Consider the following 15,391-nt stretch of genomic DNA (forward strand, 5'->3'; position numbering starts at 1 on the left):
GGTACTTTATCTCAGGCATCATAGAAATTCATATCAATGCAACGTGTCTATGAAGACTCTCATTCATCCAGGTTGGTTCCATTGTAGTAGGGGCTGTTTTATTTAAAAACCAAGTCCAGATGACAGCCCCTAAACCTACTACAATATCAATGCAACATTTACCAGCCCGACTATTTTTTCTGGGTCACATGGCTCACAACATGTCAACAGAAGGGCCTGTGCCAAAGTCAGCAGACATATTTTGCATGACCCAAAGTAAAAATAATTACCCATGAGGGAAAGTTTCACTGTGGTGTAGGGAATGTTCAAAATTGCCCATGAATGAGTTTACCACAAGGTTATTCTGTTATCTGAATGAACATTCATATGTAAATTGAAAGGTTTTTAATTGAAAAAGCCCCCCAAAAAACAGTTTCCTCAATAAAGATTTTGTTGGGTGCCATGCATTTACAAAGGCACAGAAAATATATCAAACGAACAAATCCAACACGCTCCCTGAAAAACACCAAAGCTGTCTTGTTTAAATCAGCTTGAAGTGTCCTTCAAACTGAAGCTTATTTTGTGTTGAAATTGAATTGAAAAGAAAAAATAAATAAATTGAAAAGTTGAACTGAGTATCTTTGAATGATTTGTAGGCAACAAAAATGATAATTCACATCTGCAAGATCTTAGAGATTTGCAGTAAATAAATCATACATAGATAAAAGCAATAAAAGAAATCAAAATTCATAAGTATCAAGCCAAGGATTCATTTTGAAATAAATAATTTCTAATCGCATATAAGCTATTACACTGCATTAGCAGGGGACTCATGTGGATAAATCTTATTCATCAAGCTGCTGTCAGAATAATTCAGTTTCCCATAAGAGGCTTATGAGATCCATTTGCTTATCAATGTTGTTCTGACAGGGAGCAGTTTTCATCTTCAACAACCCAAAGTGCCTCATCAGGCTTGGAAAGAACATGCAGTGCAGCGGGGACAAAGTCTTGAGCTGCACCTCCAGTTTCTGATCAATTCTTGAGCTCAAAGAAACTCCCAGGCCTTTTATTTTATCAAGTCCTACTTCAAGTCTTGTCTGTCTAATATATAGACTTTTGTGACAGAGTATAGAGAGGTATTAGATTAAAAATGCGCCTATAATGACCCTACGACTCAAAGATTTGCTTCAGAGAGGCAGGCTGCAGAGTCCCTTACACTCAAAAACACTTTAAACCATTAAGTCCAGTCACAGATCCATCTGAGCGCTGCATTTAGAGGCAGTCAGATAAACATCGTTCAGATAAAGATGCTAATGATGACTGCATTATGAGGTAGAGCAGACAGAGGCTTTAGCTTTAACCAAAGAAGAAATATTTAATGGAGAGAGGCCACTGCAGTGTTGGAGGTCTGTTTGGGGTTTACTTAGACAATAATTCACCAAAATAAAGACACACATGTAAACTTGTTCTTCCAACACTTTAATGTGCAAGCTGATTTTTGATTGAGAGTCTCAGACGGTAGAAGATAAGCATTCCAAGTGGTCTTTTATGATTATGATTATGCCATTTTTAGGCAATATTAAAAATATATATTGTGTTGTTTTCAAGGTCATAGTTTCTGCAGAGCGGCAGTAGTTCATCAGAAATTACCTCTCATTTGTGGGCAGGACTGTTAATGTGGAGTGAGCCCGCCCCTATTTCCCTTCATCCCTCCGTTTATACACTCTCCCACTAGCTTACAGCCTCTCACAACCCCAACCTCACATTACCGGTGAAACAAATATGGGGAGTAATATTGGTGCTATTCAGCCACACAGATTTGAGACAGATACTTCTCAGACTAAGAAAATGAAGACGTACATGGATCTAGTCATCTACAAGTGGATGCATCAGCAGGGAGCTTGTGGCTTGCCGTAGCAGCTTCAACATTACACCTACAAGTTTTTCCCAATGCCATTTTTTCATCAGTTCCTGATTCACAATGATTTAAATAAAGAAATACTCAGAAATGCAATTTTAAGCTTAATTTTCTTTATGTCATCCATCATAAGAAAAAGGCCATAAGAGCATGTTAAAAACACCCATAACACAATTTTCATTGGAGTGGGTCTTTGAACAAATGCAAGACATAGACGGTTGAATAAATCTTTCTAAAACAGTTAACTATAACCAAACCCTGGAAAGAAAACTCATGAACAGGTTAGCTAAAAACTCAAATATTTTGGCACAACCAGGTTGACTGAGGTTTAAACCTCACTCAAATTGAAAGGTGTGATCATCGAAATGCAAACCAGAGCTTTTAAAGTCACAATAGTAATAACATAAGTGATTACAGATACCCATAGAGAATGACCTCTTGTTCAGAAGGTAAGCTATTTAAACCTGCAGCTTATAGCACTTTTTTTAAAATCAAAAAGTAACACAAGGACACTTTCCAGAAGATTTTGCTATTTCAAATATGTGGTTTATTTTTAAGACTGTGCAATCATAATAGAGCAAAGTCTACGTGCCATGTCACCATGGAAACAAATACAGATAGTTAATGATGGATACAAATTCATAATTACATTTTAAGGCTTGGTCCTGATTTGCTGGCAAACCACTGATACTTTTAAAGCTCCAGCTTAGAGAGCACAAATGAGAAAATTGGTTCATCTATTAGCAGTTTTCACAGAAAACACTCAGCAAACAACAATCATTTCAGCTGGATAAAACGTGGAGCCAATGTGACTCATTTAAATACGATTACAGGATGGTGTTATGCCTTAATGCGTGTTTGGAGCATTGCGTTCAAAAGTTTTTACTTGCACCTGAAATGTTGCTAATTCAGAAGGGTAAAAAGCATTTATAGTTTACACTTTCATAAAAAAAGAATTTGAGAATTAATCATTTCATCAATTCATTTCTTTCACAGAGAAAGTTTGAAATAAAGCATAAACTGATGCTGCATTGACTTAATCAGTCAGCCATAATAATTCGTATAATATTTGATAAAAGCTGTACCGGATCAGCCTAAAATGACAAAAGAATGAGTGACAATGTTTTTTTCTTTATTTCCACATGATAGTAGTGCCACAATAAATGACTGCAAACGCAGCTGTTGTGTCCTTTAGGTCTGTTCGTGGGTATCCAGAAATGATGACATTGGATTTTTGTCAAAATGTTTAATTTATTTATTTTTTAAACATGCATTGGCCGAGATAGATGCCAGATATTTCAGTTTTAATTTCTATTTTCATTTTTACCACTGAACACCAAGTAAAAACATCTCCTATTTGTATTCGGACTAAACAAATGCCCAAATCAGATGTTCAAGCAAAACAAATCAAATAATTTGATTTCAAAAAACTAAATGTGATATTACTATAAAATTTAGCCCAGTACAGAAATAAACAGAGGAAAATCTGCAGAGAGAAATCAACGTAATAAGATTCTTTATACACTGCACCCCTAGTAACAACTCAAAAAGTGAAAATATAGGGTAGCTTTCCTGAAAAGTCATTTCTTAAATTGTCCCTCGTGAAGTGTAAAAGGTGCTTTGCTGAAAAAGTGGAGCAGGAATAGAGGAAACACAAAGAAATAAAAGATCAACTGAGGAAGAAGAACGAGTGCAAAAAAAAGTAAAGGTAGTAACTTATTTCGATCCTTATTCTGCAACTTTTGTTATGAAAGACGTTTTGTGCACCATGTGTGAATAATTTAGAAACAAAAATGTGTTGATTCATGTCTGTTATCTGGGTTATGTTCATTCTTGAAGCCTAAATAAAGTAACTCGCTCTTCTTATTTTGTTCTTAGACTTCAAGATCTTTATGGTGAGTTTAAAAAATACTCTGGCATTAGAAGCAGGAGCACAGAGAATATGGTAGAAGCGGCAGCAGCAGGAGGCAGAGGAGAGAGCTGAGCAGGGAATCGGAGCAGGCTTTCAGCCACAGCAGTGTGCAGCCATCTCAGAGGGTTGCAGAAGCTCCCGCAGAGCGTGGAGGACTTTGGACTGGTTTCACTTTGAGTGGTCAGGAACTGAGAAAACTACAATGCCATCCTCCACCTCCAACTCAGATCTGGAGCTGAGCTGAGCCAAAAAATAAGAAGCTCCTCTAGGATTTCACCACAAAAACTCTTACTTGACTGTCTGCATGCAACAGATGCTCCAAGAGAAAAACACCAACATATATTAATATCGCTGTTGACTTCCTGGAGATACACAGCAGATGGTAAACAGGCAGAAAAAAAGAGCTCTATGTAAGCACGAGTCTATAATCTGTCAGTGCATTCTGTCTCTGGGTGAAGTATCATAAGTCATGTGCTACAGACCAGTGGCCTGGATTTCCTTTTTTATTAGATTATAGAGTTGCTCTTTTCACAACAACAAAAACCTCATTTGAATAAAAGTGATAAGAGATAAAACAGACATGACACTTTACTAATCCTTTTTTTTTTTTAAAGAAAAGAAAAGTAAAATGTTTTTTTTTTTTTAACTCGGATCCTACATTGAGATATTTTCTTGTATATCCTTAACTGGGAACTTTCTCTAAATGACCTTAGCATAAAAGTGGCAAAAACTTAAAAGCTAGTGACGAAGGGCCACCCAGACAGACATCAGTATCCACCAAGGATGTACTTTACTGTTTGAAGGAAAAGCCCACAGCTTGTAACTGCTAAACTGTATATAATTTCATAGCAATCCTCACCAAAGGGAGACAGATGAAGAGCACAGGAAAATTTCTGAACTAGAAATTACACCAAAAAAGGTTCTCACCTACAGTGTTGTTGATTTGTTTTATAAAAAAAAAAAGGACTAAAAGTCTTTCATGGAGTAAAAATACTAAACTGAGGCAGGTTCATTATTTGGTCAGTATTTAGCCAGGACAAGTATGAACAACTGGCAAACACATGGCAATGGCAGAGGTGAAACATTTTATATGTGGGGGCGCAAGGGGGTTAAAGACTTTGGAAAGGTGGCAAACGAAAAATTTAATTTAAAAGAATTGTTTTTGTTTTATTTTTTGGAATCCTTAATGAAGCGTGTATTGATGATTTCCTCAATTTTCTCAATAATGACACTTATAGTGGCTATGAACGAGTTCCTTCACTACTCACTATTATATTTCTACTCATTAGTATTATTTGTATTTCAACCGGCTAACTAAAATATAATTGTTTAAAGCAGCGAGATTGGAATTAAAATAAGTAAAAATGTTTCAACCACCTTTTTTTCCTGCCTGTAAATCAGTCACTTTTAGCTTTTTTTTTAATTAATAATTTGGGCCAAAAAGCTTAATTTTCTGTGATTTTAAACACTATTATTTAATTTTTTGTTGCTATTAAGCGTGTCTCCTGTTTCTTTCCGCCCATCTGCCCTGTTGTTCTAGGATAACAAGTGTATTAAATTAACTTCCTTTCCTCATTTTAAGATACACAGGCCTTGAAGTCTCCATTTTGTCTGTAGCTTTTTGCATTTTTAAAATAGATTGTCTTATCGATTAAGTTAAACTGAATCAGAATCAGAATTCTTTAATGTCATTGTATACAAGAGGCTTGTTACAACAAAAGTGACATACATATTAGAATAAAAATAGATAATAGAAAATATGTGGAACTATGGATATTTACATTTTTACAACTTACATACAATGAAGGGCACATAACTTTTTTTATTGCACTTCCAGACTGTTAAATATTGCACATAAAAAAGTCCAGATGTTCAATTTTTCTTGCTGTGTTGTCACTTTACCAAAAAAATTAACTTTATTATTAGCAGTTTTTAAATTATATCGACTCTTCTCTAAACGGGAAATGCTCCATTTGCCACTTCAGATATTTTGATCTACTTCCATAGGAGACATGACGCATTAAAATTCTCAAATAGTTATGAAAAAAGTCATCTGTAATATATTAAAATTTGGGGAATAATGTGCAACACTGCAAATTGAGTCTAAATATTTATTCTTGAAAAGATAAGGTTTATTTAAGGTTTCCATTTATTAAAAAATAATTAAATCGGTGGGTGACCATATATATAAATTGTAACCATGTTGGCCACTTACAGGCATGGATACAGTGAAGAAAAAAAACAGATGTAAAGAGCTGATGATGAGCCATTTTCACATAGGAAATCTCACAACAACAACACATCATACGGTCATATGGAACAGTTTTTCTTAGACATGTTGTCTTCCCTTTTGTAAATGATATTTCTACAGGGAAATTCCACACGTTTGCTAATTGATTCCATTTGAAGAACACAGGCGTTTGTGGTTATGCAGGGAGCCGTGCCAAAACTAAACAACTCGAGGCAAGAAAAGCTGTTAATAACAAAACAGCCACAAATGATCAAGTAAATGATCAAGTAAACCAGGTTCATGGTTCATGTAGTATTAGCAATAAGTATGTGAAAAAAGCTCAATGTGTCCACATAAATATTCCCATCCACATGAATGAGACTAAGCATCTTTAGCTCATGTACACTATAGACATCAACTGTTAATAATTTAGACCTAAAAAAAGCAATATGTTAAAATACAAGTATGCTTACACACATGGAATCACTCAGTTAACAAAACTGTTAACATTGTGGTATCCTATGGGGTTCAGATGACCCGATCCTTACATTGACGTGTTATCCCTAATATTGACACAGGTGGATAAAGGTGGAGAGGATATGTAATCCATGGACACCAGTGAAGATCACAAATCATCGGAAAAATAAAGGTTTAGCCCACTGTCTTGTGGGGTCTAGATGACCCCACTCCCAATGTTAAAGTGCCTAGGATAGATAAAGGGTTAGAAAAACAAAAATGTGTTGGAATTTTTCATTAGAGCCCTAATGAAGACTTTCTGGATAAGCTTCAGTCAGTAATGTATTTTCTGAATTTCTCTAGCAGGATGTTATGCTGGAAGTTAGCTGCTGGTATCTGTTTACGATATTTTTAATAACTGATTACTTTTGTCTCAGTTTTGTTATCTTTGCTGTGTTTAGGGTTGCAAAATTGAAAATGAAAAAAAAAAGAGATACTATGATGTTCAGTGAGTCTGTGTTCAGATTGGGAAAACCCTTTGTTTCTAGATCAGGTCTCCTTAATTTGTTCTGGATCGAGGCCTGAACCTTGAGTTTGGTCTGTATTTAGACTGGCATCAAGTGGACCATTCTGTTACGGACCAAAGCTCGTAAACAAAACCACATAACTAAAAATGTCATTAGTCATTGGCCAAGAACTATAAGGGTGGGTCAAAACAACAAGAGAAAGACGGACATGCTGCATTTACAATCCTTATCAGGACAGGTAACTCATTAAACCTTTATTTCGATTCCCAGTTTTAAACGTCAGGAACAATACTAAATACTTCTTACTTTGGTATGGCGGAAGCATGCTGCTAGGTGGTTTCTGGTAAGGCGACGTGCTGTGTGTGAGGATCCTAGCAACTGCAGTGACGAGGAGACGTCGGGTATGAAAGTACGCTGCTATGTGTTTATAGATTGTTAAGTAAAACAGTGTGAGAAGGGTTAAAAGTTGTTTTAATGAGCCTGCATTCATCCGACCACATTTCAATGAGTTGCTGTGTCTCATGGTTGTGGTGTTTCAACATTGTTTTTAGGAGAATTCTGTTAGGGAAACTACAAGGTAGCTTTTAGTGTGACATCACGGGCGCGTGCCGCGTAGAGACAGAAAAGCCTGTAAGAAGCGTTTTCAGCTCTGTAATAAAAACATTCTAACAAGTAATCAGTTGGACCTTTTTTCCTCTTTGATAAAACAACAATCATTGCTTTATGTTTGTCTGCGGCTCATCTGTTCCTACATTCCCACTTTGTTTTCGTCGGCTACAGTGGCAGTTTTGGTTTAGTTGTTCCGCTCCGAGGACGGATTGTATTCAGACGGAGGCGTGTCAGAGCGAACCGAAGATCAGTCCGGTTGGAAACGAACCGAGACCACCTCGAAAGTTGGGTCCCAGAGCCTTTCCTGGTCCCGGACCAGGGTCCGCTTGGGTGTAATCAGACTGAAAATTTGTTCCGGTTTTCGGGGGAAATGAACTTTGGTTCACTTTAAGCTAACCAACTGTGTCCAGTCTTAATACACCCTAAGTGTGGGTTATATAGTTTGCTTTTAAGGCATATTAGCAAATGGTTGATAAACCTTTAGTAAAGGAATCTATGCGCCGAGATGCAGTAATTGTGGGTCGATTTTATGGTCTTGACATGCTTAAGCAAAAAAACAGAAATTCAGTGTCTCCTTGCAGCATCAAGAGTTGGAGATTTAAAATCAAGAATGACTCTTGAGTGCAGCCACCACTGCAGACGAATGTTTCCTCAAGGGATGGGTCAAACCCACAGAACAAATTTCAAACACTTGGGAAAAGTGTGACAGCTATCAACACCAAATTCAGCAGCCAGTTTAAATATAACATCGCTTCAGCCTATCTCGGTTTAAAAAAGAACCAAACATTAATACTTGTTTGTTAATCTTCTGAAACGGAACATTTTGATAAAACTGGACTATGAATCAATTTGACGATTTCATTTGCACCGTTTTAGAAAGGCCATTATTTTTCAGTATCTGTTTGCTGAATGTCCAATTCTGCAGTGCATTAAGACAGCTTCATGAATAGATAAAATAGATTTTAATTTATAATCCGCATTGCTTGTTTGATGCCTTCCTGTTGTGGGTTTAGTATCAACAGACCACAGACAGTGAAAAGCTTAAGAAAGAAAAGAACTAAAAAAGAAAAACATCTGCGTTTCTGTTTCAGCAACAGCTTCATTTTCGTAGGAACCTGGCAACCGCTGCCACATTTTCAAAGAAACCCCATAATTGCATGGCAACAAAGTCTCTTGGTCATTTTAGCTGTTCCAAATGCCTCTTTTTTAAACTTGTGTTACTAAAGATCGCAGAGAAAATAAAAACCTAAGCAATAAATAAAATAAATACATACACTTTTTAAAATAAATATGGACATATAAATGACAAACTAATTAAAATAATTAGTAATATAAAATATTAGTTTTTTTTCAAAAACTGTAACATTTTTGTGATTTCTTTTTTTTGAATATTTAAGACATTAAACATAAATCATGTACATAAATCTAAAAGAAGTGAATTTAACCAAGACTACTCAATAACCTCCCTAGAGGAACCTTCAATCAAAAGCTTTTGAACCTCAACCTACAGCAATTTCAGAAAAAGAGGCCAGACTAGATTTCATGATGCTCCAAAAGACAACTCTCAAACTAGTCCTCCTTTAGATAAATATTAAACAGCACACATCCACACAGCTCCACTGATAAAAATAGTCATGGCCGTGCTTTACTTTGCTTCCATACTCATACATTTGGGACATTCACCCCAAACTGTCAATATGCACACTGTAGCAGCTGCCAGCAATGTCAGCTAAAGAAATGAAAACTGCTCATCAGTTAAGTCTAAAGTTTATTGAAAACAGTACAACAGGGTAACATTTTGTCTGCATTAGAAACATACATATTGCAAGATACTTTTTCTAAATAATAAAAATAGATCAGACTATTGACATAGGATGAGCAATCTATATATGAATTTGATACATTGCTTATCTTTCTTAAACTAAAACATTTTACTTTCCTTGACATCTGTGTGTCACACTGTCACATAAATAAATCTGAAATGTTCTTCCTCTTCCCTGCAGATGTCCTTGACTTCTTTGTCTCTGCAGGAGTTGAGAGTGTGCGTTATAAAGCACTGTCTGGTCTAAAAGTGTCTGCAATAAGTCAAAATAACAACGTGATAGATGAATTAATAATATAGACGAAACATTTTTAAAGTAAATCCTTCATTTTCCTGCTGATTTGGCTAAATGTTATTTCCTATTCCCTTTGAAAGTGGTAGTTTTATTATTATCTTATTATTTTCTTATTGCAAAAGAATCTGCAAAATTGCACATAACTTTTGTCGTGTTTTCAGATAAAGAAAGAAAATAAGTTGCACAAAAATACAGATGCAAACACAGAATCGGCATCTAATGTGACTGATGGGTTAACTGAGAAAGTGACTGACAGTGAATAATAGAGGGACACTATGTGGTGCTACTGAGACAGGATAATTACACAACCAGGGTACACTGGCTGCTCAGGAAGTGATAGACTGAGCCAAGAGAAGACCATCCAACTGTAAAACTCACTCCATTCTCGTCACATCACTGTTTTCTTCAGTATTTCTTACAACGCCATTGATGGAGGATATCAATAAATCCATGTCATACTGAGCTCAGACTAATTAGATAGACAGCATAATAATTATTAGAGTCGAGATTATTAATCATGGTGAACTGTCAAAAGAAATCCTAAATTAATTGACATTAATCACACTTATTTAAGCTTTTCATGCCTCAATTTCTGCATATGATTATGACGGGAACATAATTTTTGTTTGCTTTTTGGACGTCACAATAAGACATTTTAAAACGTCTGCAATGTACTCTCAAAACAATCCCCCCAAAGTAGATTGATAAAAAATTTAATTAAAAAGGAAAAAGAATTAACAGCGGATGACCACTTTCTTTATAAATGTTTCACCCCAACTTTAAAGTAATACCCCCTCAAATGAAAAATATACTGATATACATAGCAGCCAAAGTGATCATTGAGATGCTTGGCTACAAGTTCCATTCCACACAGAAGAAGCAGTACCCTCCATGGAAACAGGGACAGGAGAAAAGATTAGGTGGCAGGTAGAGCTACTGGAACTGCAGAAAGGTGTGATGAAGAAAGGAGTTTGTGAAAAAAACACAACCGTGTCTGATAAAAGAAGAACCTAAGATGTTAGTTATTGATACAGACACTATGAACTTTATTGAACTAATAAAGACACTTTATTGATCCCAAGCTGGTAAATGTAGTTGTTGCAGCGACATTGTGCAGGCTCAGCTAACAAAACAAAACAAACAAACAGTTATAAAAATCAGGAAAACAATTAGTCTGGTCCAAACAGCTTTTAGAAGACAAACATCAAATGAGTTTTATCTATGTCACAAGGATGATGTATTATATATCCAATGGAGTGAGGCAGGAATAATCTGAGGCGGTTGGTGTGACAGCGAAGCTGACTTAGCCTCTTAGAAAAGAGGCTGTCTGTCAAATAGAGGATGGATCTCAGGATTATCCATGATGGATACGAGTTTATTCAAAGTCTTCCTCTCCATCACTGCTTCAGCAGTGTCCATTTTGCACCCAAATATAGAGCCAACCTTCCTGATCAGTTTGTTCAGTCTCTTTGTGTCGTTGGCAGCTATGCCACCACCGAGAAGAACAGAGTGCTGGCCACAACAGACTGGAAGAAAATTTCGAGCATCTTGCTGCACGAATTGAAGGACCTTAGTTTCCTCAGGAAATAGAATCTGCTGCAGACCTTCTTGTACACAGCTGTGCTGTAAGTCTTCCAGGTATTTGTACTCCTTCACCTCTGCCACAATCCTGCCCGAGAGGCTGAGGGGAACCTTGTCGGTTCCTACTGAAGTCAATCACCATCTCTTTGGTCTTGTCCACATTGAGCAGCAGTGGACTTAGTCCAACCCACCTCACAAATTCATACACCAGTTGCCTGTATTCTTCCTCCTGCGCAACATTTATACAGCCAACAACCACAGAGTTATCAGAGAACTGAAGATGACATGACTCTGAGTCGTACTGGAAGTCACTCATGTACAAGGTTAATAGAAAAGCAGCACAGCACTCTGTGGGGGTCACACACCACATCAGACAGGACACTGCCCAACCAGACAAACGTTCAATGAAAATATAACAACATTGTAATAGGAGTGCCAAGGCTGAAAACTGAACAGACACATATGGGAGGAAGAACATCACATTGTCAGGATTTGGCTCCGCCTCCTCCCACAGCTCTTCTTCTCATTTCTTTACATCTTACCATTCATAAATAGGTATTACTTCTGTCTTTGATCTCTGTCTGAATTAATAATATACTACAATATAATATACTACAATATAATGTAAACATAATAATAATAATAATGGATTAGATTTATCTGCGTTTTTCCAGATGCTCAAAGCGCTTACAATGTGTCCATTATTCATTCACTCCTCATGTATACTTGGTGATGGTAGAGAGGTGGCTGCCAGTTCACGCCTACTGTCCCTCTGACCATCACCGGGACGTTCATACCCATTCACACACCATTGGAGCCACACTGGAGGCAAGGAGGGTGAAGTGTCTTGCCCAAGGACACAACAACAGTTGACTGGGGTGAGCGGGGATCGAACCGCCGACCCTTCGATCATTGGACGGTCTGCTCAACCTCCTGAGCCACTGCCGCCCGTCTGGACTTAGACAAAGAAACAAAACACAGATCAGTCTGAGGTTAACAACTGTGTTTCTCCAATACGAACTCCAGTTTCCCCGAGTTAAGCAGATGCACAAAAGAAAATAATCCGGGTGTGAGACAGGGCAAGCCACCACCGCAGCAGTCAAAGTGTGTGCATGTGCAACAATTTCCATTTCCTAACAATCCTCCTCAATTTCCTCCCACTTTAATTATCTTTTTTTTTCTTTCTCATTCTCTCCGTCTGTCATTCTCTCGCCTCCTTCCTCTAAAATTCAGCTTCACTGCAAAATCATTACAGCGACAGGCCCACACAACACGGACTCACTTTGTCTTATTCTCCCTCTGAAGATGTCTTCGCCCGTCCTCTCAACATCGAATTTCTTCCTCATAAACACTTCAGTGTTTTATACAAACATTTCATTCAGCTGCATACATTCCCAGAAATATACTTCTCATATTATCGGCTCTGTCCCTCCCCTTTGCCTTGTCTCCCTCCTCCCTGTGCCTTTTCACATCACTCTGACCTTTAACATTTTAATCATCAAAGCAATGCCATTCAAGAACAAACGAATACAAATTTACGAACTGCCACCAAACGAAAGGTTAAATAATGACTTTTAATGCAATATTTACAATGGCCTTGTGCAAATCAATAATCAATTTCAGGTCAACATTTAAATGTCTGCAGCTACTGCCCATCCACACACATCCCTTTGTGCCACAAATGCTTGCATGAGATAAGTGACCTTTCAAGCCAACTCTTCAAATGCTTGCTCACATTCTGGCTTGATAGCTCATAATTAGGTGATGGGTGTGGATGCAAATATGAAACGTAGAGGTTGCAGGGGTTTAAACACAAACTTGTTTATCAGGGCCGCACTTGTTAGCGGCAGATGTGCTGGGAAAGCTCTGTCAAAACTTTGAATAGCGTTTGAGGGCACATGACGTGAGAATGAAGTAAGGGCCATGTTGAAAACTAATGGGGGGAAAAAAGGAGATTTTCCATTGAAAATTGTTTTTCGGTATTTTGTTACATGCTGTCTTATCTTTACGCTTAAAATTGCATTTTTGAGTTTATCTTTATCCAAATCGTGGTAAATCAGGAGTAGACGCAAAAATACTAGTTGTAAAAATCTGTGACAGTGACGTAGGAGGTACAATCGGCGGGTCACAAGCTCCCTACTCCACTCCATTCCGATGGTTCCAGATGTAGACGACTAGATCTATGTACCGGTACATCTTTGTTTTCCTCGTCTGAGCTGACATATAGAACTATACGTCTGGATATATCCAGCCGTATAGTGGATAGCTCCAATGTTGCTCACCATGTTTGTTTCCCCAGTTATGTTAGCTTGGGTTGTGACAGGCTGGAGTAGGAGAGTGTGTAAACACAGGGATGATGGGGAATGAGGAACGGCTTTCTTCGCACCAACAGTACCGCCCACAACTAAGCGTTTCTGATGAACTCCTGCCACTCTAAAGAAACTATATCCTTGGCTAAAAATAACATAATAATAAAGAAAAGACGACTGGGAACATTTTTTCAATAAATTAAAAAGATGATTGGAGTGGGACTTTAAGTTACAAAACGCTCTCCTGTTCAAAGGTGAGCTGCATGTTGGGCTCTAGTGCCTAAAACAAGTCCCGCCTACTTTAAGTGATGTGTTTAAGCAACACTATTTTCTTCTTTTTTGCAATAGAGTTTTCAAAATTCATAAACAAAGAAATAGATTCAGAGCTATAAAAATAAAGTACAAAGGGCTAATCCCATAATATATATTGATAGTTTTATTTAATAAAAATGTCAGTTTCAAAATATCAAGGTCTCCTCTGGCAACTGGAAGCTCCTCTAAATCAACAATGACGTTTTGTAAGTCATCGATCCGCTGAATTCTCCCCAGCAGAAGCCAGCCTTCACATTTCAACAGACACACTTCAAAAATAAATATCAGCAGTGAGCAGCCACCAGGTCTCATTTCAACTGTCACCTAATTTGCAAAGACAGGCAAGTCCCTGTTGAAATGCCAGCTCAGCCACACTCATTTTACGGCTCATTAATGCAATTATGCAGCATCTACACCATGTGTACAGGAATAATATGTATGAGAGCGAACGTGGGTTTATAATGAGAAGTGATAACAATACAATTTATAGTGCTCACTGATTTACCTCGTGGAAATCCATTTGAGCATCTCAGCCAAAAAAAAACACAATTAATCCAAGAATTTAAGAACCAAGATATAATAAAATAACAGAGAGAAAGAATAAAAGAAAATATATGGATTTTATTTCTTTGAGAGAAAAAACCTCAAGAAATAAAAGGGTAAAAAGAGAGCAGCAAAAAAGAAAATGTGCACTAACATCCAAGAGTCAATCCTTCACATCCATCCCATTAGTTAATATCTCACTATAATGACAAACAAGCAGTGACAATGAGAACCTCAAGCGTGCACACACATACAGACACAAAGGGCCGCTTGAACCAGCATTGCCACTGACTAACAAGGCTGCAAAGAGGACAGGAGGGATAAAGGGAGAGGAGAAATGTAAGGAGGACAGAGAGCCATCAGATCAGCAGCGGTGAAAGATAAACAACAGAGGAATCCCGCAATAAAAGAGGGAACAAAGAAAAGAAATGGTTATTACGGAAGGGAAAGAGATTGTCCGTGAAATGAGCCAACAAGTGTCACAATTTCAGGTTAAATGCACAGCTTAAAGCTGGCTTAAGCAAATGGTCTAGCGCCGCAAAATGATCCCATTAGAAACATAGGAGCCTCTGTGAAGTGTGAAATCTGAAATAATCTCATCAGTTTGATTCCCTTTGGGTTTCAGAGCTTGAGGATGTCTGATGGACACATCATATCTGCGCCATATGCCACTAAGTCAGAGCTGGACCAGCAGGAGAGATGGCACAAAGTAAAGCGCTGGGAGAAATTAAAGCATTAAACCTGGCAGCCATTAACATTTCACAAATAAGCTTTGTTGGAGAGAGGAGCATGAGAAAGGTGTTTGGCTCATAAAGTTCCTTTATTGAACCTGAAGCCTCAAATATTGGGGGGGATTAATATCCTGCCAAAATAACACGGGATTTGAAATTAACAAACA

General features: G+C 37.5%; 1 protein-coding gene across 3 annotated transcripts in view; it reads right to left on the reverse strand.

Annotated features, from left to right (window-relative positions):
• Window positions 1-15,391, reverse strand: part of LOC101175011 (syntaxin-1A) — a 75,751-nt gene that overhangs the window by 54,249 nt on the left and 6,111 nt on the right. The window lies entirely within an intron of this gene.

Source organism: Oryzias latipes, chromosome 13 (assembly GCF_002234675.1).
Source record: "Oryzias latipes chromosome 13, ASM223467v1".
Classification (NCBI taxonomy): domain Eukaryota; kingdom Metazoa; phylum Chordata; class Actinopteri; order Beloniformes; family Adrianichthyidae; genus Oryzias; species Oryzias latipes.